This window comes from Schistocerca nitens, chromosome 2, assembly GCF_023898315.1.
Source record: "Schistocerca nitens isolate TAMUIC-IGC-003100 chromosome 2, iqSchNite1.1, whole genome shotgun sequence".
In the NCBI taxonomy this organism is placed as follows: Eukaryota; Metazoa; Arthropoda; class Insecta; order Orthoptera; family Acrididae; genus Schistocerca; species Schistocerca nitens.
Window position 1 is genome coordinate 774,099,591 of NC_064615.1, and position 25,741 is coordinate 774,125,331.

Below are 25,741 nucleotides of genomic sequence, written 5' to 3' on the forward strand. Positions count from 1 at the left end.
AGGATATAAAAGTAATGTAGACTGCTAGTAGCAAGAAAATCCGTCTTGGAAGCGAGAAATATAAAAACACTGAATACAGTTTTGGGTGTTACGAAGTCCTTGCTAGTAGGATCGTTCGTTGCGCCCTGTGATTTAGTTTTCGACCTTTTAGTTGTAGGGATAGTGTCTTATCTGTTATAACTATTTGTTGTATGATACTGAACAATGTCACAAACAAGTTCGTTAAATGTTATTCAGCGGAAAGTTCGACGTCAGCTTGTCGAGAGAAATTGTTTGCACTTCACGTACCCACTTTCAGAAAAATACAGTTGAGGACCGCTTCTATTTTTTAATAAGTTCATAGCCGACCGTAGTGGCCGTGCGGTTCTAGGCGCTACAGTCTGGAACTGAGCAACCACTACGGTCGCAGGTTCGAATCCTGCCTCGGGCATGGATGTGTGTGATGTCCTTAGGTTACTTTGGTTTAATTAGTTCTAAGTTCTAGGCGACTGATGACCTCAGAAGTTAAGTCGCATAGTGCTCAGAGCCATTTGAACCATTTTGAATAAGTTCATATAAATAACTGCTGCATATCTAAAAGTAAACAAAAACACTGACATGAAGGAAAGAAGAAGAATATGGAACATAAGGGGAAGAAATGTTGTATGGATAAGTGGATTACTAAGATACATTTATTCGCGAAGAATTCATTGCAGTAGCATGTTTGTGATTATTATCGTATGTAGTAACATCCCACTCAGCAAATTTTGACCTACTTGAAAGCAGTCACTTATCGCTATTTACGGTTCTGTATAAATTGGGTTTGCGTCATTGATGTTTCTGCAGGTGTAAGCTGCTGATGGAGTGAGAACCGTAGCTAGGTGGCGACACCAATAGAACTGTTTAAGGGTTACTTTCCAAGAAACAAAAGAAACCAGTTTCCATGTAGTCGAAGCACTCGCCAATTAAGCTGTTAATGACGTCACCTCTGAAGACTGAAAGAAAGCCACCACTAATACGTAGCGCATTATAGGAAAATGGCAGAATGATGTTATTTTGGAAAATTCGGTAGACTAAATGATCACGTCATTGAAAAACTACGGTGGCACAGTCACTTCAAAATGATACATAGGCTTATTCAGCTGAATGTTTGGAAATCACCATTTAAGTAACTGCACAGATAAATTATATTTTCGTAAATTTTAATTTCTAGTAAGAAAGCTGTTATCAGCGTCTGTGTCCGAATGAAGTTCAGCTGTGAGTCAGTCGCTACCACACACAAATCAGATAATCTATCTCACTATTGACAACACAGTTGATGCAATCATGAGGCACTGTGTAAGGTACTATCAAAAAGTTCTCGTTCGAATGCAGTACTGTCCAGAACCGGTTTACCAGTTAGACAAAATCGCCGTCTTCACAGAGACTATCACTTCACCGAGGCACCAGGTTCTAGATACCCGTTTGGTAAAAGACCGCCTCCTGAAGAAGTCCCTAATTGCCAGCCGTACACCTACGTTGGACAGGAGTTGTCGACCATTCGAGACATTTTTAAGTGACCAAAGGCATGATAATCGCATGGGGAGAGATCAGGTCTATAGGGAGAGTGCTCGAGTGTCTCCAGCATGAGTTGGCGTAACTTCTACGTTGTGACATTTTCGATATGGGGACGTGCGTTATCATAAACTTGGTGCACCGTTCCACAGCGGTCGTTTTAGGTTGATGTGCTGCCCCATACACATTCTTCATTCTTCGATGGATGTCTACCTATGTTTGTTCTTCGGCAACCAAGAAAAGAATAACAGCACGATGGTCGTCTTTGGACATCGGCATAGTCCACGTTTCCACATACGCGCACGCACGTCGAAAAGTCGCGAATGCCACACTGATCGCTTGCTTAATGTCGGTGCTTGTATACCCGCGTCGGATTTGTGCTATGCTGCATGTACGTTGCAGCAACACCCTCGCACGGAAACTTCTTGAATGCCCTTATATTTTTTATAACTATCCATCTTTTTTCCAGACCTACAATGGTTACTACGGTTAACACTCATAACTTACGCTATGTTACAAATTAGCTCAAAGTTTCATCACAGAAGTCGTAACAAGTTAGTCACAAATATAGCGATTTGTTTGACGTCATGAAACCGAACAGATGAGTGCTAAGCTTTCGAAGCGTGAGTCGAGCAGTGTGCATAACATCTAATTCAAACTATCCCGTGTTGACAGAGTTCCTGTTTGGAACAATTAAAACATGATGTATTCTTAACGTCTCGCTCGCGCTATATTATCGCTGTAATTCAAGAACAAAAAGGTTTCCCGCATGTTGAAAATTCGATAACGTCATCAGGAAATGCTTTTCCGTACGCCATCTTAAAATTTTGCTGCTGTAAATAACACAAATATTAAAACACAATGTATCTATTCCATAACAATCTGATGCCAGCTTCGTTTGTGTACGACTACGATGAACAGTGTTTGAGTTTGAGCAAGCTGAATGAAATGTAAGGTTCAAATGGCTCTGAGCACTATGGGACTCAACTGCTGAGGTCATTAGTCCCCTAGAACTTAGAACTAGTAAAACCTAACTAACCTAAGGACATCACAAACATCCATGCCCGAGGCAGGATTCGAACCTGCGACCGTAGCGGTCTTGCGGTTCCAGACTGCAGCGCCTTTAACCGCACGGCCACTTCGGCCGGCATGAAATGTAAGGTAAAGCGTGTTTTCAGTACAGGAGGTGGCAACACTGCTCCGCGTCTCCAGAGTGTTCCTGTCAAAATGTGAGTCCTAAAGTCGATTTGAACAGACTATAGTTACTCCTCCCTGCCGGAGCCTCGCCTGCTCACTGGTCCAATTACACGCGGCGTCCCTAATCGTGCTCAATAACGCGCACAGCAAAGCGCTGGGAACGCAAATCCCTGAACGTGCCGCGCGGCACGGCTCATTTACCTCGCCAAATACGCAGATAAACCGTGCAGCTCCTAATGCACGACCAGCGCTCTCGCCGAGGATTATTGAAATGAAATTCCTCCCCCACTTCTGCCCACGATCGGTCTGACTGCGTAACTGTCAGATTGAGGAAGATGCACCAACTAAATAATTATTCATGGTTATTTACTTTGAATTTCGATTGAATATGTGATCGGCGTAACTACTTATCCTAATAAAGATACACGTATTCCCAAAAGGGAAAATCAGCATCAACCTCAATTCGTCTTAAGGACTGTAGCTGAAACCAGTTAAAGTCTGAAACTTCCTGGCAGATTAAAACTGTGTGCCCGACCGAGACTCGAACTCGGGACCTTTGCCTTTCGCGGGCAAGTTGGTAGAGCACTTGCCCGCGAAAGGCAAAGGTCCCGAGTTCGAGTCTCGGTCGGGCACACAGTTTTAATCTGCCAGGAAGTTTCATATCAGCGCACACTCCGCTGCAAAGTGAAAATCTCATTCTGGCAGTTAAAGTCTGTCAACTATTTCCTCTGATTTCCCTGAATCGCTTCAGAGAAATGCCGGGATGATTCCTTTGAAAGGGCACGGCCGACTTCCTTCCCAATCCGATGCCACCGGTGACCTCGCTGTTTAGTCCCCTCCCCCAAATCGGTCAGCCAGCCAGCCAACCATTTCTTGCTATAACCGTCCCATCTTTTGCAGAGTAGTCTTACAGTAAGTTTCGGTAGAGACACCTGTAATATGACAACGTGTTCTATGATACCACAGCCGTGATTGCAAGGGAAATTCCCTGGAGGTAAGGCACTACTTAACCACGAGAAGCGAAGGAAGCGAGAGTTAAGCAAATACTTACAGCCAAGATCTATAGTATCACACAAACAACGATTCGTAGTTTCTCTTGTCTTACTGGTAGAGCCTCCCACAATACGTCGATTCCGAGTCTAGCTTCCTTTTTTCAAACTGTACATTTGTGGTGAAATTCTACCCCAACGGATGAATTCTTCTCAGGTTATCAGCCGAGCTGTGGCGTCGTCTTGTCGCAACGTTTCAATGAGTTTCGTAACCAGAGTTTCGTACCCAGAAGATGATCGGTACGGAACTCATTGAAACGTTACGACAAGACCACTCGGCTGATAACCCGAGAAGGACTCATCAGTGGAATACGCGGAGGAACACTGCAATCGCATATTATACCCCAAAATTTTGCCTAGGTACCGGTTGGTTATAATGAAAGTGTACCTGCTCACACAGATCCGGTGTGGGCTGCATTTATCGTATGGCAGCAATACTTCGTAGATATACTAATGCGTTAATCCGGATGGATTTACGATGGAAACAAAATAGTTCCAGCGTTGGTCCCCAAGTGCAAATCTGGCGCTGTGAATGCAAGAAAATGGTATAGAAATGTCTCCATATGTAATTGATTAGGAAGGGGACGTCAAACAAGTGAGAAACGTATAAGTGGCTCGTAGCAGTTCCAATGGACCGTACGCAATATTTTACTGTATACTGGCCTTCAGATCAGGTAGGGACTGAACGTGTCCCTGGTACACAAGTTCTTTTAGATATCTCCCGAGCAAAAACTCACATGTGTCCAGATCAGATGACCTCGCAGGCCATGCATCTGGAAAACCAAACATTCGTGGAAGGCTGTATGAAGCAGATCTTTCACTGGGTGAGCAACTTGAGCTGTTGCTCCATTTTGTATGAAAACAGCAGTTTCCACACAGTTGCTCTCTTACAGAGCAGGAGTCACATGCTGTACAAGGTGGTGTCGATAACGTGGAGACATCACGGTACTCCTGACACGTCCTTTGGTTGTGTTCTTTTAAAAAAAGAAAGAAACGAGAGTGAAAGTACTTGTGAATCCACACCACACTGTCACGTTCAGCTAGTGCAATACTATGTCGATACTGTGAGACTGTCAGAAAACAAAGCAGAGCAATCCAAAATTGTAAGCGTCGAATGCTTTCTCACGGTATTGTGCTTCTTCAAAGAAATGGTTGCCTTCACAGTGCTCCAGCAATCAGAAGCTTGCTGGATGAATTTGCGTGGAAAGTTTCTGATGACCCATCCTTTCTCTTAGCGGTTTTCATCAACTCAAAGAGTTCTTCAGCAGGAAACATCTCAGAAGGAATGCGAAGGTGAAGAATGCAGAGATCAGCCGGCGTAAAGCCGCCGGCTCACGGACCTAGCATTCGAACGTCAACGTTGAGCGTTCCGAGTTTCTGACGTCATAGCGCGGCAAAAGGACGTTGAGGATTGTTTCCGAACATGAAAAGGCAATATCAAGCATGACAGATAGTATGAATGTTATCTGAATGCAGACCAGTGAGATGGAAGGAAGCCACCCACGTTACATGCACACCATCTCTTTCCAGTGAAGAGTATGGAGACGCCATATTCGCTTTCAGTCGGAGTTCATATTTGGCGGACTTTAAATTATAACTTACGGTCTATGAATGTATGTCGTTTCAAAGCGCCAGAAAATCGATCGATCGAAAAACCGTCGTTTATGGTAGGATTTTTGCAATAAAATGATGGGAAACGTTATATTGGCGGTTAAATAGTTTTCTAATTGTAACTTGCGTGTTATAAAAGTATGCCTCTCCGAGACAATGTCAAATAAAGATTTACCAGACACACATTTTTCTTCGTACTGTTTGTTATAATTAAATGTCAGAACCGGTAAATAACACATCTGAGATTAAAGCCTTCAGAAGATAGTAAGATACAAGGTAAGGCCACATGTTACGGAAGCTCAGTGTAGTGTAATGAACTGAGCTGCAGAGTTACGAAGAGATGCGCGAAGTGTTGCAGGTTCGTCTCTTGCTGCATCCAATTTCTATTTCACTCATTGTCGCGTTTTCTAACAGGTTCTAAGATCTTCTTATTAACTTAATACAAGTATATTCATTTAAGTGCGCTCTCTCTCAAGAGAGTGTGTGTTCAAGTGGTTTTATCTACAATACAGTTTCCACTGTTTGCAGTAAGATATTTTCCACTTTCTCGTTTACTCTTTTATTTCACTTTGCTAAAGATTCTGCTACTGATTACAAACAACTATCAAATAAGAATGATCTCTGGAAATTACTAAAAAGAGAGAACGATGAAATATTTTTTATCTTATATGTAATACAATCGTATATTTGTGTAATTCTATTTCTAATGGAATTTTCCCTAAGCTACTGTCCTTAATGGCTGTATATGGAACTTTTCTTTTGCCTTATAACGTGTTCATGGACACTGAAGTTTTTATTTATGCGTACTACAGATAGAACAACTTGACTAGGATACGCATAACGGAGGAAATGTGCATTTTTAATATAGATGACGAAGGAATTTTGCCGGCCGGAGTGGCCAAGCGGTTCTAGGCGCTTCAGTCTGGAACCGCGCTACCGCTACGGTCGCAGGTTCGAATCCTGCCTCGGGCATGGATGTGTGTGTTGTCCTTAGGTTAGTTAGGTTTAAGTAGTTCAAAGTTCTAGGGAACTGATGACCTCAGATGTTAAGCGCCTTAGTGCTCAGAGCCATTTGAACCATTTTTGAACGAAGGAATTTTATACCCGCCCATGTCGTAAACAAACTTGTGAGTTTCGAGCCAGATGCAGCCGACAGCTACCGCTGGAACGGGTTACGATCGCGTATACCACATTGAGACGAGCGTATCTTATGCTCAGCCCGAATCCTTTCTGAACGATCAGCAGCACATTTAACTGACGTTGGAATACACGGTGCGTGTACCGACGGCTTAACGGATTGCCGACAGCTGAATATTACAATGGGAAACTAAATGTTGTGAAGAGATGTGATGAATGCTCAAATAACGGAAGCTATTGTTGAGAAAAACAACGAAAGCTTCATTTTCCAAAAAGAGTCGCGTGGTTCCGGACTGAAGCGCCTAGAACCGCTCGGCCACCGCGGCCGGCTCACATTAATGGATTATTGAATTAATTCTATGCTTTCTATTTGTAATCTTGACTGGCATAACCGAAGATGAATAAAATGTATTTTGAAAGCTATATATTTTGGGTTGGTTGGAAAATGTGAAACCCAGGGCTGATTCGGCTGAATGAATGTGTGTAACCTCGCAAAACCACCATCAAATTGGCTGACAGAGCAGTCTTTTATAAGCCTGGGACTGAACCAGTGTGTCACATTTATTGTGCAGTCACAATGATTGAACTGTAGAAATGATAGTACTACGCTGCATTTGGCCCTGTGTTGCACCCCACAGCGTTTGAGAAATCGTCAGTTCCGGGAGAGGACATCTTTTGGACCTTGATATTTCATGCTTATTTTCCTCTTCCGTCTCATAAAGCGATATTATGTGTTTTCAACTGACCTATTTACTCCAAACATTAAATATGATTATACACGCCTACACTATATCATGGTCCAATTCTTCAGAGAGCACAGCTGTACTCTGCCGTGTAAAACTGAACGTAAGTAGAATTAGCAAGACATCAAGGACGTCTACAGAAAACTGTAAACTACTGTTGTGATTCTGTTGTGCAGCAAAGAGCATTGGATGACAGGGTGGGAACTTATACTGCTACAAACTGCAGGACAGAACCAAAATCGCCGCTGCATCGAAGAGTCGGTACAAATTCCTGTACAGAGAAAGAAAAAAAATCCGAGACGTATAGTGAGAACTGAATTTCTCCCGGCGTATATAATAACTTACTGGCGACGTCATCGACAACCGCCGGTACAGCTGTACACCCTGTCATGTTCAAGGGAAAACTGCAGCATGTAAGAGCTGTGTCAGCGAATTTAAAATCTCGTTTTGCAGAGCAATTTCGGAAAGATAACACACACACACACACACACACACACACACACTGTAACGTTAGCGTCACCACTCAACAGGGGACGGCGACTTTCGCTGAAACAACCGGTTTTCGGTTACATCGGTTTTCTTTAACGGTGGTTGAACCTGAGTTCTAAAACTGCTCAGAACAACCGGTTTCTGAAATAACCGATTTTCTTTTTTTATTCCTATTATTTCCTGTAAAAAAAACGTAGAAATCGAACAGAAACAAAAGTATTGACTCCCTCAGTTTCAGGATACATAAAATGAAAATATTAAATTAAATAGGTGAATAAAAGAAAACTTAGTCCGTCCACCATTCGCTGCTTTTCTTGAAAAGTGGCGACTGAATACTATAAATAATTAGCATTATTCCCCCAATGATTCTAATCTTTTAAACTCTGTTTACAAATCATATTATATTCGAGGATCCTACCAAACGAATAATTTGTGCTAAAGGGTGAAAACTGAGGTTGAAGAAGCATTTTTCATGTTAATTTGTACTGTTTCAAGGGATGAGTCAAATAAGGCACATTATGTAGAACGGGCAACACATCAGACACTTTCTATTTTTATTGTAAACTACGAGTGGATTGTTAAGTTTCATGTTTTCTCCTTATATGATGTCACAAGTTTGTAGTGGCTCGTCTCGTTCTTAATCGTTTAAAGGAAAGGGAGCATTATAGTTCATTGATACCGCACGTCGTAAAATACTTTGAGAGTGGGGCTGATACCATAATGCAACACGTCTAATGTCCGATGACAACAACGAGATACCATGCAAGTCTCTCGCGCAGCATGTACACGCTTATCATCCAATAGGCCACGCGACATGGTAACATGTACGTTATTGTCAGTGTATCAGCTGGTATGGCATGTGTTTATTACTCGCTTCTGTCGACATTGATATTAAAATAGCACTGATCGCTTTTCTCATTTTATATAATAACGTGGTTATGTGAATCCCACGTAAGTTTTATGAATAAAAGTTTTTCCTTTTATAAAAAAGGTTTACTTAAACAGGAAAAATTTTAGCACTGCTGTTATGGTTAACTGGTATTTCGGTTTTTCAACAGATTAGTAGTAAGAAATAAAAAACTGGTATAATCGAGACCAAACAAAGAGCGAAAAATACTGGTCATTCAGAACTAAAATACCGGCATCGGTTTTAACCGGTCGGCTTTTCCCATCTCTACACACAACCAGAGATGACAGACGTCAGTAATTATCTGTAGCGAAAATTGATAACTATTGGTTGATGTAGCAGTAACCCTATCCCTCTGGTTTTTGCCAAGAAAGAGAGCAGCATTACAAGCAGAATTTAAGCATGCACTTCCGGCTATTGGGATGGTGTCATTAAGGCAACAGTTGAAATTAAATTAACAAGTGACTTCATATATAGAGGGGGATGTTTTTGCTTAAACTTTGCATAGAATGCTGCTCTCTACCTTGTCAAAAACCAGAGGGACACCGTTAATGGTACATCACCGGTTGGTTACTAATTTCACTGTCGATAACTTCTGACATCGCTCATCTTTGTATGGCGGCCTAGTATTTACAGTGTGTGTGTGTGTGTGTGTGTGTGTGTGTGTGTGTGTGTTCACGGAATGTCTCTGCAAACCGATGTCTTAAATTCCCTTGAAGAGCCCTTACTGCAGTTTTGCCTTGAAAATGACAGGGTGTGTACCAGTCTGAATATCGGCGGTTATCGACCACTTCATCCATCTGCATTACTGTAAGTTATCTGAAGACATACAGGGTGTTCCGTAAGAGGCTGAAAAAAATGTAACATGTCATAGAAGATGCTCCACTGAACAATTTGGATTTACGTAACCTGGGGTCGAAGAAGGCAATAGGAATAAAGTCACGTTACTGTGTTCTTTTTTGTTTACATTAATTATAGTTAACTATTTTATTTTCAAAAGTTACAGTTAACTGCAAATACCATCATTGATACCATGAACGTACCATTTGTACTGTATATTACAAAATGTGCTGAGACTGACGGCCATCAGCATCAATGCAAACATGACATCGGCGATTAAGATTCTGACGCATCTTGACGTATATCCCTGGTGTGTTTCGAATCGCATCACAAGCAGCTACAATTCTGTCAACAAATTCCATCTCCGTATCCACTGGGGTCTCATACACAAGTGACTTTGGATATCCCCATAGAAAATAATCAAGGGGATTTAGGTCAGGTGACCTCGCAGGCCGTGGTATAGGACATCCCCTTCCAACCTAGCAACCAAGAAATACTGTAACGGTACTGTTCCATCGTATCGTACTGTACGTTTCTGAATAGCACTAAGTAATGAATGGGTCTGTAGTTGATTCATAAAACGTTCCATCATGGGACAATGTAAATACGATACACCTTATGGACAAATAAAAAAAAAACAAAAGCTTCATTGTGACGTCTTGGTTGTCAGGCTCGCCCCTTTTGTTTCCTTCCAAGAAACAAAGAATGTACAAATAAATAAACAGCACAGTAGATGTAACCTTGTATGCATGTTAACTGTAAACAAGCTGGAAAGCAGTAATGATAGACAAAGCTGAAGCGTAATTTATTTCGATACCCTCTCAAGCTGGCTACTGCGACACTAGTTTCCCTATCTCATATTGTTCAGTGGAGCATTTTCTATGTCTTGTTAAATTTTTGCACGCTGTTACGGAAACACCCTGTATAGTGGATGTCAAGGTCACGGAAGCCCGTCCGGCTCAGCAGCGTTAAACTTGCCATTCGGTAGAGTCGTTGATAATCTGTGGTAGAGTTTTGTAATGAAGAAAGCGACTGTGCGGGATTTCAGGAGGGACAAATACTTCCTCGTGTCCTTTCCCCTCTGCCCCCCTCCCCCCCCCCCCCCACCTTTGAGGTGGCATCTAGCGAAGTGATTCGTTAGCAGACGGCGACATTCCCGAGACGTTATCCGCTTTAACAGCGCGAGGATTGTTGTGGTTCAGCGCGGCGGAGTGCAGCTGCGTGAGGGAGAGGGGAGTAGGGGAAGGGGAGGGGAGTAGAAAAGGACAGAGTAGCGGGGGGGGGAAGGGTGAGGAGGGGAGGGGAGAGGATGTCTCGGAGCAGCGCCGGGTATCCGGGTACGCGCTCGCACAGCCGGGTAGTATCGACCAGCGGCGCGGCTGCATAGTAGGCTGGGTGGCGCGCTGTATTGTGAGCGGCGCCGGCTGCTGCCTGCTGCCTGGTCGCTGTGGCTCTGCTACCAGACGAAGCGAGGCGAGGCGAGACGAGACGAGACGCCATGGCGTGCCATTCAGCGCCCCTCCGCCCGGCGTCGCCGCCTCATTAGCCCAGCGCCCACTCCGGCCCGGCGCTCTTAGCTCCATCTGCCGCGAGCACGTCTCCTTTGTCTGCCGTCACTTCCGCGCCAAAGGAAAGGAATGCACACATCGATGGGCATTCCGCCGGCACGCCGCCTTCGTTACGGGTTTCAGGTTTTCCCTCGCCAGGAGATGCAAGGTCACACCAGTTCGTGTCTGCACGCGAATCAAATAACGCAGGGATGGATGGCAGTCATAGTTTTAATGAGCCGCTACTGTAGGGGACTGATTCGAGCACAGCTGCAGTTTTTTGGAGATTAATAGTCAATATTTATGCAGAAAATCAGATCTCTTCTACCACCTCCAAGTAATTTGGGACATAAATCTGTACAAACATAAAAAGGCAATGCCCTCACTGAGTGACTCATCATCGCCCTGCCCAAACTACTGAGGATAAAAACTTGAAATTTGAAGAGACTGTTGATCTTGTACTGCAGACGTCGTTTAAGAACGAATTTTCGAAATTCCACTCCTAACGGGGTGTAATTAGGGATGAAAGATTCTTTGAAAATACGCAGTTATTAAGGCAATTTTGAAGCTACACCTACAAAAATTGTTGTTTCATTTCTCGGTCAGAAATAAAGAAATATGTGTTTCATCATTTTTGGAAATTCAACCTCTATTTTTAAAGTTAAATCTATGAAACTTGGCATTTGTCTTCTCGGTTACAAATAAAAAAAAAAGTATTTAATTGTTTTTGTAATTTCGTCACCTAAGGGAATGAAAGAGGGGATGAAAAGTTTCGTGAAATTATTTCATTATGAAAGGATTTTCAACGCTAATTCAATGAAAATTTATATTGGCTTCTATGTTAGGAATTTAAAAAAAAAATGCGTTTTTCACTGTCCTTGAAATTCAACCCCTAAGGAGGTGAAATAGAGGACAACGATTTTTAAGGAAGTATTTCGTTATATTAAAAAAAAATTTGAATAGATCTATGAATATTGGTATTTCAGATCTCAGTTAGATATAAAGTAACATGTTACAGGATGAAAGTTTCTATGGAAATATCACCATTGTGTGTGTGTGTGTGTGTGTGTGTGTAGTGAGTGAAGTGTTATGAAACAATGTGCATATTGTGTGTGCAGTGACTGATAGTGAGATATGAGTCAACGGTGTGGCATTACATTATTTAATAAGTTACTTGTAAAAAGAGTATTGTATACCGGGAGTAAATCTAATGATTATGTCTAACTAGAAGCCTGTAAATATATGTGTATACAAATTAGCTTATTTTAAATTGGTCTAAACTTGTAAATAATTTGACATCTCCTATATCCTTGTAAAAAGAGATATACGGATGAATAAAGCTACTACTACAACTACTACGTCTACTAGGAACGCATAAACATGATCGGTAAACACCTTGGACTACAACTTCAAGAATGGCTTTTTGGTCAGAAGCGAATTCGGAAAATACTATGCTTCCGTGGCCTTAACTAGCGTGTGAGTTTAGAATCTATTGCAGTTTGTGAACAACTTACAAATTCGATTAAAAAGAAGGAAGAAAGAAAAAACTATGCAAACCATAGCTAGTTACAAATATAGCTTCTAATATGAATGACATATACTGGGTGGCTATAATTAAAATGCAACTACTCACAGCGGTCCGGTGTGGACTGTAATTATCGCATGCCTGCGAAACTTTGCAGATATGTTAACATGTTAAAGCGGAATCGACTTACACAGCAAAGAAATAGTATGTATGGAAAGCTCTGTATAAAGGAAAGTGTGGCCATCCTATTGCCCTGCGTTTGCCGCCGTTCGCAGTTCAGCACTGTCTGAAACCGTGTCACGTTACATTAGCAGCCATTGTGGGCCCAAGCGTTACGTGTGAAGCATAGGAAGTGTTGTGTATTTTCGAAGTTTTAAGTAGAATAACGCCTGAGCTGTCAGTACCGTACAAAGTTATCATGACGTAGATTGACTGTACAGTATGGTTTAAACTTATATTTAGGATGCTCCCAATAATAAATTGTACTTTGTTCCACACAATATAAAGCACAAAAAGAAAAGAAAAAATGTTTTCCATTATGCAAGTACCTACGACCTTTCATTCAGTAACCGTTAACGTTGCCATGTATTTTTTTTTTTTTCTGTTATGGTTCGTTGTATTTCGTCGTAGCGGATATCACATGACATCCGTCGAAGCTCGTTGTTGATCTTTTCACTCAGTTCTTTTATTACAGTGGGCAGCTAATCCTCTGACCGAACACACTGAGCTACCGTGCCGGCTTGCCATGAGACTGTTATTACTGTTGCAACCTGGCCGTTAATCTACATTTTATTAATATAAGTACAGCTGTTGCTGTTTCCTGAGGCTCACATCAGATCGTAGGCCTAGTTTTTTTCTAACACATTTTAATAATATTGTATTCTCTTGTATTTTCGTCATCATTCTCCTAACGTTATAGAACAATTTTCAGACAAACTTTGTAGGATAGATCTGACAAAAATAATCATATAGGCACGTCTGTCGATTCTGTTTACTAAGGTACCACGCAAAATATATTTGAATCCAGTGCTTTAATTTGTATAACAAAAGAGACATTGGGCGAATTTTCGCAGTACCGAGTAGCAGGAACAAGAAGTAAGTCGACATAGAGCTATAAAATAGCGATGGATTTTTCCTTGCACTTGCGAACTAATATTGGTTCCCTTTTGTCCTGCTGACAACTGGTTAGGACCAATTTAACGCTAATTACGAAAACAGGTGTTCTAACTCGATACCGCAACAAGAACTGAGAAATCTGCTTTCTCTATTAATAAAGGATAGCAGGGAAAAACTGTTTCATGCTCGCCACAACAAATGGCAGCAAGAGAGGGGAAGAAAACCAATGTGCACTCCGTGTGCATACCGGGGGGAGTCATTCCAGATGTGGAAAGGGTCCTTCCGGATGCCATGAAGGGTACAGGGTGCACCCATCTGCAGGTGGTCGCTCATGTCGGCACCAATGATGTGTGTCGCTATGGATCGGAGGAAATCCTCTCTGGCTTCCGGCGGCTATCTGATTTGGTGAAGACTGCCAGTCTCGCTAGCGGGATGAAAGCAGAGCTCACCATCTGCAGCATCGTCGACAGGACTGACTGCGGACCTTTGGTACAGAGCCGAGTGGAGGGTCAGAATCAGAGGCTGAGACGGTTCTGCGACCATGTGGGCTGCAGATTCCTCGACTTGCGCCATAGGGTGGTGGGGTTTCGGGTTCCGCTGGATAGGTCAGGAGTCCACTACACGCAGCAAGCGGCTACACGGGTAGCAGGGGTTGTGTGGCGTGGACTGGGCGGTTTTTTAGGTTAGATGGCCTCGGGCAAGTACAGAAAGGGCAACAGCCTCAAAGGGTGCGGAGCAAAGTCAGGACATGCGGGGACCAAGCAGCAATCGGTATTGTAATTGTAAACTGTCGAAGCTGCGTTGGTAAAGTACCGGAACTTCAAGCGCTGATAGAAAGCACCGAAGCTGAAATCGTTATAGGTACAGAGAGCTGGCTTAAGCCAGAGATAAATTCTGCCGAAATTTTTACAAAGGTACAGACGGTGTTTAGGAAGGATAGATTGCATGCAACCGGTGGTGGAGTGTTCGTCGCTGTTAGTAGTAGTTTATCCTGTAGTGAAGTAGAAGTGGATAGTTCCTGTGAATTATTATGGGTGGAGGTTACACTCAACAACCGAGCTGGGTTAATAATTGGCTCCTTTTACCGACCTCCCGACTCAGCAGCGTTAGTGGCAGAACAACTGAGAGAAAACTTGGAATACATTTCACATAAATTTCCTCAGCATGTTATAGTCTTAGGTGGAGATTTCAATTTACCAGATATAGACTGGGACACTCAGATGTTTAGGACAGGTGGTAGGGACAGAGCATCGAGTGACATTATACTGAGTGCACTATCCGAAAATTACCTCGAGCAATTAAACAGAGAACCGACTCGTGGAGATAACATCTTGGACCTACTGATAACAAATAGACCCGAACTTTTCGACTCCGTAAGTGCAGAACAGGGAATCAGTGATCATAAGGCCGTTGTAGCATCCCTGAATATGGAAGTTAATAGGAATATAAAAAAAGGGAGGAAGGTTTATCTGTTTAGCAAGAGTAATAGAAGGCAGATTTCAGACTACCTAACAGATCAAAACGAAAATTTCTGTTCCGACACTGACAATGTTGAGTGTTTATGGAAAAAGTTCAATACAATCGTAAAATGCGTTTTAGACAGGTACGTGCCGAGTAAAACTGTGAGGGACGGGAAAAACCCACCGTGGTACAACAACAAAGTTATGAAACTACTGCGAAAGCAAAGAGAGCTTCACTCCAAGTTTAAACGCAGCCAAAACCTCTCAGACAAACAGAAGCTAAGCGATGTCAAAGTTAGCGTAAGGAGGGCTATGCGAGAAGCGTTCAGTGAATTCGAAAGTAAAATTCTATGTACAGACTTGACAGAAAATCCTAGGAAGTTCTGGTCTTACGTTAAATCAGTAAGTGGCTCGAAACAGCATATCCAGACACTCCGGGATGATGATGGCATTGAAACAGAGGACGACACGCGTAAAGCTGAAATACTAAACACCTTATTCCAAAGCTGTTTCACACAGGAAGACCGCACTGCAGTTCCTTCTCTAAATCCTCGCACAAACGAAAAAATGGCTGACATCGAAATAAGTGTCCAAGGAATAGAAAAGCAACTGAAATCACTCAACAGAGGAAAGTCCACTGGACCTGACGGGATACCAATTCGATTCTACACAGAGTACGCGAAAGAACTTGCCCCCCTTCTAACAGCCGTGTACCGCAAGTCTCTAGAGGAACGGAGGGTTCCAAATGATTGGAAAAGAGCACAGGTAGTCCCAGTCTTCAAGAAGGGTCGTCGAGCAGATGCGCAAAACTATAGACCTATATCTCTGACGTCGATCTGTTGTAGAATTTTAGAACATGTTTTTTGCTCGAGTATCATGTCGTTTTTGGAAACCCAGAATCTACTATGTAGGAATCAACATGGATTCCGGAAACAGCGATCGTGTGAGACCCAACTCGCGTTATTTGTTCATGAGACCCAGAAAATATTAGATACAGGCTCCCAGGTAGATGCTATTTTTCTTGACTTCCGGAAGGCGTTCGATACAGTTCCGCACTGTCGCCTGATAAACAAAGTAAGAGCCTACGGAATATCAGACCAGCTGTGTGGCTGGATTGAAGAGTTTTTAGCAAACAGAACACAGCATGTTGTTATCAATGGAGAGACATCTACAGACGTTAAAATAACCTCTGGCGTGCACAGGGGAGTGTTATGGGACCATTGCTTTTCACAATATATATAAATGACCTAGTAGATAGTGTCGGAAGTTCCATGCGGCTTTTCGCGGATGATGCTGTAGTATACAGAGAAGTTGCAGCATTAGAAAATTGTAGCGAAATGCAGGAAGATCTGCAGCGGATAGGCACTTGGTGCAGGGAGTGGCAACTGTCCCTTAACATAGACAAATGTAATGTATTGCGAATACATAGAAAGAAGGATCCTTTATTGTATGATTATATGATAGCGGAACAAACACTGGTAGCAGTTACTTCTGTAAAATATCTGGGAGTATGCGTGCGGAACGATTTGAAGTGGAATGATCATATAAAATTAATTGTTGGTAAGGCGGGTGCCAGGTTGAGATTCATTGGGAGAGTGCTTAGAAAATGTAGTCCATCAACAAAGGAGGTGGCTTACAAAACACTCGTTCGACCTATACTTGAGTATTGCTCATCAGTGTGGGATCCGTACCAGATCGGGTTGACGGAGAAGATAGAGAAGATCCAAAAAAGAGCGGCGCGTTTCGTCACAGGGTTATTTGGTAACCGTGATAGCGTTACGGAGATGTTTAGCAAACTCAAGTGGCAGACTCTGGAAGAGAGGCGCTCTGCATCGCAGTGTAGCTTGCTCGCCAGGTTTCGAGAGGGTGCGTTTCTGGATGAGGTATCGAGTATATTGCTTCCCCCTACTTATACCTCCCGAGGAGATCACGAATGTAAAATTAGAGAGATTAGAGCGCGCACGGAGGCTTTCAGACAGTCGTTCTTCCCGCGAACCATACGCGACTGGAACAGGAAAGGGAGGTAATGACAGTGGCACGTAAAGTGCCCTCCGCCACACACCGTTGGGTGGCTTGCGGAGTATGAATGTAGATGTAGATGTAGAATGCTTTTTGACTCATTTGGCTTAAATTTATTGAGATTTTTTGTTGCTAAATATCCGACATGTTCCGCTTGAAACCACTGATAAGCTTTAGCAGTGCATTAGACGGTTGAGTGCACTCCTTTAATACACACGGCTAAAAATTCTTCAGAAATCAATGTATCGCCAGCGGCGCAGTGGGCCCATAAAGACGGCCACTGGCAAGTTGGCCGTTCTTTCTCTATACAGAGCTTTATTTGTATGACGGCATTACATCCACGCTGTCATTTGACAAGCCATAACGTGAGTGAACGGTATGGCTTTCGAGAAGAGAGACCGTGCACTGTTAGTGCAGTTCTATGTGAACGGCAGAAAGTAATGTTCAATTGAAAGAGTACCGCTGACTGAAAGGCCCGACGAAAGGTCTTATGTTATTAAATGATTTATCGACGATGATAATAAAATTCTAAGACACAGGTGAGCAGGGTAAGGCACCTGGAAGTGGAAGGCATCATATCCCAGTGGAAGCTACTGAGCAGGTCGCTGTTGCTGTGCCTTTCAATGCACCAAGTGCCCCAGGCAGTGCCAAACCTCGTTCAGTGTCACGAGAATTGTTCGTCCCATGATTCAGAAGTGTGGAAAGTTCAGAATTCTAGGTTACTCTTGTAGCCTTGCAAAATCCAGACGGTTCAGCAAGTGATACACTGTGTGATCAGAAGTATCCGAACACCCTTAGAAGCATTAGTTTTCATGTTAGGTGTATTGTGCTATATCAGCGACCTCAGTAGTCATTAGATATCGTGAGAGAGCAGAATGGGGCGCTCCGCGTTACTCACGGACTTCGAACGTGGTCAGGTGATTGCGTGTCACTTGTGTCCTACGTCTGTAAGCAAGATTTCCACACTCCTAAACATCCCTAGGTCCACTGTTTCCGATGTAATAATGAAGTGGAAACATGAAGGGACATGTACAGCTCAATAGCGTACAGGACGACCTCGTCTGTTGACTGGCAGAGGCCCTCGACAGTTGAAGAGGGTCGTAATACGTAACAGGCAGACATCTATCCAGACCATCACACAGAAATTAAAAAAAAAAAAAATCGGCTCTGAGCACTATGGGACTTAACAGCTGAGGCCATCAGTCCCCTAGAACTTAGAACTACTTAAACCTAACTAATCTAAGGACATCACACACGTCCATCCCCAAGACTGTGGCTAAGCCATGTCTCCGCAATATCGTTTCTTCCAGGAGTGCTAGTTCTGCAAGATTCGCAGGAGTGCTTCTGTGAAGTTTGGAAGGTAGGAGTCGAGGTACTGGCGGAATTAAAGCTGTGAGGACGGGGCGTGAGTCGTGCTTGGGTAGCTCAGTTGGTAGAGCACTTGCCCGCGAAAGGCAAAGGTCCCGAGTTCGAGTATCGATCCGGCACACAGTGTTAATGTGCCAGGAAGTTTCATATCAGCGCACGCTCCGCTGTAGAGTGAAAATTTTCATTCAAGAGCACAATGAGGTTAGAAGCCGCTGACGGAAGTATCCAACGCCCTCTCTTTGAAAGGTGTTTCAGTATATTGCAGAAGAGTTCTAGGAATCGGAGTAGTTGCAAGTAGAACCAACAACCCGCAGACATAAACTGGTGAAAAGCCAAATGGTCATCATCTTCCTCACCAGCGATGCGAAAATGTACAGTGTAACCAACCAACCATATGATCCTGTTAGTCTCTGGTCCTCGGAAGACAAGAAGTGGCCGCCTGCAGAATTATATCAGTGGAATAGGCAGCCTCGACAGACAGAGTGAAGAGAGCAAGTTGCTTCCTGAGGCAGGACCAATTTGCTCGCTGCAGTCATGGACTGTGCGGCAGGTCCCGGCGGAGGTTCGAGTCCTCCCTCGGGCATGGGTGTGTGTGTGTGTGTGTTTGTCCTTAGGATAATTTAGGTTAAGTAGTGTGTAAGCTTAGGGACTGATGACCCTAGCAGTTAAGTCCCATAACATTTCACACACATTTGAACATTTTTGAACTAATTTGTTAGGTGACGTCAACAAGTACACCGGTGCTGCCGAGTATCTAGCGCAGACATACTGCATTTACCTGTGTCACTACTTCCGTTACGATATAGAGGCTCGTTATTGGAAATCAGATTGTTGACCACCCTTTACAAGGAAGAGGCTGCTGCCATTGATGGAACCGAGAGGCTGATGTTGGTCCACTCAGTATTCCAGGAAATTCAGGGCGATAATTGTTTTACGGGACTAGTGCAGGGAATACCTTCCCACTGAGTCAATTAAAACTTTGTCGTGAGCATCGGCCGCTGCAATATGTCAACTCCTGCTTACAGCTAGATAGAACTCTCGAATGTCTTAGTTTAAAATTCAGACGACCAACGTCAACAGGGGAATCAACACTCGTTGGACGCACGTAGGTGAATAGCCGAGACGTGAAAGAATATAATTCCTGAATGATCGCCAATACGGTACGCCGAACTTGTAAGACAGACGCCTTCCTCTTAATGCCAGGAAGACCGAGTCCGACGAGGGAACGTGTCTTCATCACAATCGCGTATTGTAATCTGAAGATATGACACTTCCATAAAAAGCGACCGGACAACTGCTTGTTTCTTAGCCATCAAGGAGGGAAGCGGGAAAAGTTGTGCGATACAATATGCCTTGTACAACACGTACATGTCCAAAATTCATACCTTCTGAAGAAGGGTAAGAGACCGTCATTCATGCCTCTAGAATCTCATAAGTGACCGATTTCCAACTGCGGGTCGCCATTTGGAGTGGGCAACGATCAGTGGTGTATTGTATGTCGAACAATAGCAGTGGCCCTGTGATTACAGCTTTACAGCTCCATTGAAACCCCATGCATTAAAAAGTTTATTTTGCCGTCGTTAAGTAGCGCACACGAGACATGGCGACAATCATCGATGATCGCCTTCAGCAGAGGTATCTCTGCACGTTGACGGAGTAAAACCATCATGTCATCAGCTGTGCGCAGTAGCGAGGGTCCTTCCAGAAAACGTCCAACCCCGAAACTGGGACGGAAGCTTCCGAAATAGCAGCCCCAGAGATCAGACTAAGACATCGGGAGCCGGTTCCGCTGTGACGCTCCCCGACGGATGGAAATCGGGGGCGCCAGTGAACAACTTCGATAACGATCTACTAGTCTCAACAGTACACCCGATTACCTCCAAAATTGTCACTAACACGATCGGAAGCCGTATCGAAACCTAAAATGACAAAGGCACAATGGGAAGAAGTAACAAGAGCAACCGAAACCACGCACTAGGAATCACGATCACGTAGGAGCAACACACGACATGAAATCTGAATGTCTCGAACGTCCACCTTACTCACCAAATCTTGCCTCGAGTGGCTTTATATACTGAAGAGCCAAAGAAACTGGTACACCTGCCTAATATCGTGTAGGGCCCCCGCGAGCACACAGAAGTGCCGCAACACGACATGGCACGGACTCGAATAATGTCTGAAGTAGTGCTAAATGGAATTGACACCATGAATCCTGCAGGGCTGTCTGTAAATTCGACGAGGTGGAGATCTCTTCTGAACAGCACACTGCAAGGCATCCCATTTATGCTCAATAATGTTCATGAGTGGGGAGTTCGGTAGGCCAGCGGAAGTTTTTAAACTCAGAAGAGTGTTCCAGGAGCCACTCTGTAGCAATTATGGACGTGTGAGGTGTCGCATTGTCCTGCCGGAATTGCCCAAGTCCGTCGGAGTGCATAATGGGCTTGAACGGATGCAGGTGACAGACAGGATGCTTATGTACGTGCCACCTGTCAGCGTCGTACCTAGACGTATCAGGGGTCCCATATCACTCCAACGGCACACGCCCCACAGCATTACAGTGCCTCCATCAGCTTGAACAGTGCCCTGCTGACATGCATGGCCGTACGGGAAAATCCTCACTTCATCGCTATCTCCGATATGCTGTGTCCCATCGCTCGTGCGCCGAAAGTAACACCGCGTTCAAACTCACTTAAATCTTGATAACCTGCCATTTTAGCAGCAGTAACCGATCTGACAACTGCGCCAGACGTTAGTTGCCTTACTTAGGCGTTGTCGACCGCAGCGCCGTATTCTGCCTCTATAAATATCTATCTATACTGCCTATTGTAACGTCCCAAGGACAGAAAACCTTAACAAACCTTATGGAAAGTAGGGAATTGGGTCATTTTGACAGTGACGGTAACTATTGACAATAAAATTTACGCAGGTAATATTTTGATTAACACCTATATTATTCAAATACTGAGAACAGGATACAAAAAGGGGAGATAAAAGGAAAAAAAAATGGTTCAAATGGCTCTGAGCACTATGGGACTTAACATCTATGGTCATCAGTCCCCTAGAACTTAGAACTACTTAAACCTAACTAACCTAAGGACAGCACACAACACCCAGTCATCACGAGGCAGAGAAAATCCCTGACCCCGCCGGGAATCGAACCCGGGAACCCGGGCGTGGGAGATAAAAAGAAAGGATTATCCTAGATTCTTTATCAAATATCTATAGAGTAAATTCAAAATCATATGAACGAACGTTAAATCCAAGAAAGTAATTCAGTCAAAGATAACATTTACCATGGAAGAGAGTTGTAGCCGTATCGAAAAGGAAATTCAATGCGACTACAATGCAACTCGGATATGGAAATGTTCAGTTAGTTGCTCTTGAGTCGCTCTAGAGTACTTTTGCGGTAGTTGTCTGGACGCAAACGCTATTAGATTGTTTCTGTTTTGGAAGTTTGATAATTCTTGAGGTAGAGACTGAAGTATTGCTCAGTCATTCGACTGATGGAAGTTAATCTTTACCGTTCTCAACGCGACGGTGTAGTAAGACGAGTGTTTTTAAATTGAGTGATATTGGTGCATCGGACTTAGCCTTCGTACTGATGAACAGTTATAAACCTTGAGAGCAATGGATTAACGACAGAAAAACAGTTCGTAGTCTTGAGTAGGACACAAAACGAGCCGGCCGCTGGTGGCCGAGCGGTTCTGGCGCTCCAGTCTGGAACCGCGCGACCGCTACGGTCGCAGGTTCGAATCCTGCCTCGGGCATGGATGTGTGTGTTGTCCTTAGGTTAGTTAGGTTTAAGTAGTTCTAAGCTCTAGGGGACTTATGACCTCAGCAGTTGAGTCCCATAGTGCTCAGAGCCATTTTTTTTGAACAATAAAACGAAGACACACAGAAAGAGAAAGTACGACGGTTAGTCAAATGTTGTCGTCAGCGTCATGATTACTGAACTGAACAAAAGTTAATCTTGAATGTCATATCGGTGTGAGTGTGTTGTAAGGACGAACAATTAATTACAGAAAGAACAATAAAATCTGAATCAAAAGGTAAATATTACGTGTCGCCTAACTCTTTAAACATTTTAAGTGACTAAGTGAGTACATGAATAATGAACAGTGAAGAGTGATTAGTTTAAACCAGTATTACGGCGTATTAAAAAAAATGTTCCAATGTAAGTTATCTCTGGAGTTACGTCGGACCGTTGTTAATAACTGGACGTAGCAACGGCATAGCAGCGGAATAGTAGACAGAAAATTTTTATCCTCGCTATGTATGATGTGAAAAACGACCGTAATGATGAAATCAAGAATCAAGATTTTATTTCACCACGGAAATAACCGGGCATAAAAATAAAAATAAACGACTGCAGTTTATCAGTTCGCACAGGCTGAGAAGACGGTTGCGCACAGATAACAGAATATTTCTAAACCACGCGAGGAGTTGTGTTCTGACGAGAGTTACAGGTGCTGTTCCACGTCACACCGACGGAGACGAACATCGTTACGAGTCGCGTCTCTTCCCGGCGAGTGAAGTAGGGAAGGGACGTCACACTATACCAGTTTATTTGGCGCTTCAGCGTATGTCCGGGCGGCTCAAAGAAGCGCTGGTAGTCAAGAGTTTCAGAAGATATGAAGAGGTGGAAACAGTGGTGCACTATGCAAAGAATTCTTCTCACTCTGTGTCCATGTACTTCCATTCGAAATACGTCGAAAAATGAGATATCTTTAATTTTTATCTGCCGTATTACTTGATTTGCATAATAATAAACAAAAGAGTCTTTCGTTTCAATCACCGTGATAATAATGGCAGAGCGACGTTACATTTTGTTCGTGCTCCACGGACGAATGCGGTCAGAGACGGCGGCAGTGAAATCTGCGTTGGGAGAGCGCGAGGTGGAGACGTGGGGAGAGAGTTAGCAGACGTGGGCATACAGCGGCAACAGGCGGCCAGATCGATGTCGCGACCCCAGCAACAGCCACAGCAATAGCAACAGGCGGCGCACTCAGCTGCCGGCAGAACTCGCACACACTTTTTATCAGCCGCCACGCGACCCGCGCTGGCTTGCTGCAGCCGACCTCAGCGTCCACAAGCTCACACGCTGGATGCCTGCTCGCTGTTTTGAACGTGCTGCCTGTGCTGTTTAACACACAAGTAAACACAGCGCTATGAACCCCTCTGTGGTTGTTGTTGACTCCCTTGTTTCTTCTTCCTGCGGAACATAAATCTCAGGATGTGGATCATAGTCGAGTGTACGTACAATCCTGAGGTAAGTTTGTAGCCTACCTATCTGTTTCTATCCATCCAGCTAAGTGGGAAGTCTGTCGTTATTACCGAGTCGCCGAAGTGGCCGTGCGGTTAAAGGCGCTGCAGTCTGGAACCGCAAGACCGCTACGGTCGCGGGTTCGAATCCTGCCTCGGGCATGGATGTTTGTGATGTCCTTAGGTTAGTTAGGTTTAACTAGTTCTAAGTCCTAGGGGACTAATGACCTCAGAAGTTGAGTCCCATAGTGCTCAGAGCCAGCCATTACCGAGTCATTGTCGCAATCTATTTGCTCTAAGTTTCGCCAACGAATAAGGCATTCAGGATTCGTTGAAACGTATCAGTGTTTACCGTAACTTGTATTAACGCGATAGTTTTTAATCATATATGTCAGTTCCTTGACCCAAGATTTAAACGCAACCCTGTTCCTAGTACGGCAATGTGTTCTCGTCCTCAGAAAGGAAAACAGATATCATTTATAGGTACTGTATGGCTCTGAGTACTACCCCTTTTCCTCTTTCCTCCTTCTCTTTCCTCCTTCTCCCAGAGCGGATTTGCCTCCGTCCCCACCTCCCCTGAGACCCTGCCCCCATATTTGCCTCTCTCCTTCCCACATCCCTCCCTACCTGGCCCTCTTCCGCGCGCCCCCCGCTCACCTCCCCCATCTCTTCCCCTCCCTCCCTTCTCCAGGTCTCCCTCATCTCCTAGCGCCTGGCAGATCCTCTGTGTTGCTCTTCATCAGTGTGCCACATCAGTGTTGTTTCGTGCTGTTTTCTCGTGTGCGTCAAGAGGTGTGTTTTAATTGTGTCCTGCCTTGAGGTTCGCCACCAGTGTTACGCTATGTGCTATGCCGTCCGTCGCTACCTTTATGCTCCAGTCTTACTGTGCCTTGTGTTCTTTTAACCGTCGCAGTGTGTGGCTTTTTATGTGTGCTCCTTTTAAACAGTTTTTTCTCTTCATTTTACAGTCACCCCGTTTTTTTTTGTCTTCCATGATGTTCCCCTTTTTTATATTTATTGTTCACCTTATTCTCTCCTTTGCTGTTTTTAAATGTCTTCTCTTATTTTGTTCTATGTCTTTCGGCTGAAGAGCAGCGCCTATGCTGCTGCCAGCCCGCCCCGATGGGGAATTGAAATACAATAAAGGAAAAAAAAAAAAACTCTGAGTACTATGGGACTTAACTTCTGAGGTCATCAGTCCCCTAGAACTTAGAACTACTGAAACCTAACTAACCTAAGGACATCAAACACATCCATGCCCGAGGCAGGATTCGAAGCTGCGACCGTAGCGGTCGCGCGGTTCCAGACTGTAACGACTAGAACCGCTCGGCCACCCCAGCCGGCATAGGTACTGTATGAGGTCCCATACTCCGAGTAGCGTAGGGGACGATGCGGGAGGCCCGCACCGCTGTACTAGGGAAGGTCCTAGTGGAGGTGGTTTGCTATTGCCTTCCTCCGACCGTAATGGGCATGAATGATGAGGATGAAGACGACACAATAAGACCCAGTCATCTCGAGGCAGGAAAAATCCCTGATCCCGCCGGGAATCGAACCCGGGACCCCGTACGAAGGAAGCGAGAATGCTACCGCAAGACCACGAGCTGCGGTCTTAGAGGTACTGCAAAGGTCTAATTACTGTTTTGAATTTACTCATTTATTTACTTTAGCCATTTCGAGAATATATTCACCCCATGAATCTCTAAAGATGATCTGATTCAGCCGGCCGTTGTGACTGTGCGTTTCCACGCGCTTCAGTCTGGAACCGCGTGACCGCTACGGTCGCAGATTCGAATCCTGCCTCTGGCATCGATGTGTGTGATGTCATTAGGTTAGTTAGGTTTAAGTAGTTCTAAGTTCTAGGGGACTGATGACCACGGATGTTAAGTCCCATAGTGCTCAGAGCCATTTAAATCATTTTTTTTTAATCTGATTCAAATG